Consider the following 2446-nt stretch of genomic DNA (forward strand, 5'->3'; position numbering starts at 1 on the left):
CAGCACACGGTGAAATGTCAGTAAATCAATGAGCCGTCATCCGCTTCCCCGCTCCCGGCTGGAGCACGGCGTTCCGTGCCTCAGAGCGTGGCTGGGAGCAGGATCCTGGCCGGCCGGACAGCCCACAGCTGTGCGGCTTCAGGCGACCCGAGGTGACAACCTTGCGACGTGGCCGGGTGTGACAGTGCTTGTGTAAAAGCTGCTTTCCAATCCCAGCTGGAAAAGGGAGGCTGTTCCCCTCAGAATCCTGCTGAGATTGTGTCAGAACCCGCTCAGAGCCACCGGTACCAGCTGGGGTCACCAATGTGCAGGCAGCGCGGTGTCCCCAACATCGGGTGACATCTCACAGCTCAGGGAGAGGTGGATAAATAAGAATCCCTTGTTTCCTGCACAGGCTGGAGGAGATGTGTGATTTCCCCAATTCTAAAAGTTGTTGTCTTCCCGTTTCCCATGCTCTGACTGTAGAATTTTTAATAGAGGGCTGGGTTTTATTCTAATTTAAGCAGCTGCACTGCCTGCAATGTGTCTGTGCCAGTCAAGTGTTGCCTCCACACACAATAACAGAACCCCTGCATAAAAGAGTTTTTGCATTTATAGAATGGAATACCTCAAGTTGGAAGGGACCCATGAGGATCACCAAGTCCAACCCCTTGCCCAAACCCATCAGCAAAGAAACCTGAAGAATCATCCATGAAGGGGCAAAATTGAGGGTGGATCTCCAGTGAGAAAGAAGGAACCAGCTAACCTTTGTCCCTCAAAATACACGGAGAAGCTCTCAGTGCCACTTTGCTGGGTTTAATGGCTCTGCAAAGTCGTAACTGGAGTCACATAAACTCCGAGAATCACAGGTCTTAGGGCTCTTTTCTTTCCTTCTTCAGCACTGTGTGACAACACCTGCCACAAGCACACCTGCTCGCCCTTCAGGGAGCCAAGACACCGAGGCTCGTCCCCAGGGTGGGCTCTGCTCCACAGGAACATGAGGGCAGGCAAGGGAAGGCTCAGCTCCCGCAAGGGCACTGCCAAGGCCCTGCCGGACTGTGGAAGCCGGAGGGAGACGCTGAGCCCTCACAGCGGCGCTACCCCTGTACCTCAGGGCAGCGCTGTGACCTGGGCAGGCCAAAATCTCGGTCCCGGTCCCGGTCCCGATCCCCCCTCAGTCCCTTCCCGCGCCTCAGCGCCGCCGCCTGGAGGGAATCCGGAGCGCGCATGCGCGGCACCGCCGGGGCGCAGTCCGGGCAGCGCCGCCGGTTCGAATCCCGCAGTCGGCGGTTCGCTTCTGGTCGTGGGTTCGAATCCCGCCCACGCTCCCAGCGCCATCACCGCTTCTCTTCCAAATTTCTGATTCTATGTAGTATGGGTTGGTGAGGCTGCACTTCTACTACTGCGTCCAGTTCTGGGCCCCTCAAAGGCTCCTGAAAGGTCGAAGAGGAGCGGCTGGAGGAGCTGGGTTTAGTCTGGAGAAGGCTTAAGGGGAACCTCATCGCTCTCCACAACAACCACCTGCCAGGAGCTTGTGGTGAGAAGAGACCTCCTCTTCTACTGTGTGAAGAGTGAGCTTACTGAGAGGAAACGGCCGCAAGCAGAGACAAGGGACATTCACAGTAAATATTCAAGTTCATTCGCCGTCCGGGTGGCCAGACATTAGAAGGGGTTGCCTGGGGAGGTGGTGGAGTCACCGTTGTCGGGAAAATTAATCCACAAACACCAGAGGTTTATGTCCAAAAAGGAGACAGAGGAGTCCTTTTTCTTTATTCGAATAAAGGGAGAGGCCATGGGGCATTCCCCTGGGGTATATCCAATTTTTGGAGGGCGCAGCCTCCTTTTTATCCTAATTCCCGGCCGCTTGTCCCTTCTCTCTTTCCACATCGGCTGAGGTACTTGAGAGGTACAGGCTTCCCGGAACACCTGATACCTGAGACACCCCCAATGCATATTCCCTTCTGAATTCTTAATTCTTAACTCTTGTGGAATTCATGGTGCTCTTTCAGTGCCTCTTTCATCTTTTAGTGGAATCCATCCCATTGTTTCTGTTGTCTCTCACTGACAGCTGCATCTTATCAGCAGACCCACAGCTTGTTTGTAAAGACAAACCCGTCATTCCTCTCAATGTGTTTAGAGGCGCTACGTGATGCGGTTTAGGGATTACAATGGCAGCGCTGCGTGGACGGAGTGGAAGAGTTGTTCCCCTCCCACATCCACGATTCCCCGACTCCATCATTCCCTTACTCCATCATTCCCTGACTCCATCATTCCCTTACTCCATCATTCCCTGACTCCATCATTCCCCGCTTCCACGGCTCCCCTCACGCCACCGGCGGGAACCGCGCGGCCGCCATGGCGCCATTCCCGAGCGGCGCGCGGCGCATGCGCGGGGTGGTCCCGCGGCGGGTCCCCCCTCACACCCTCACACACACAGGCGGAGGGGGCGGAGCTTCCGCCGCGGCAC

This window comes from Poecile atricapillus, chromosome 24 (assembly GCF_030490865.1).
Source record: "Poecile atricapillus isolate bPoeAtr1 chromosome 24, bPoeAtr1.hap1, whole genome shotgun sequence".
NCBI lineage: Eukaryota > Metazoa > Chordata > Aves > Passeriformes > Paridae > Poecile > Poecile atricapillus.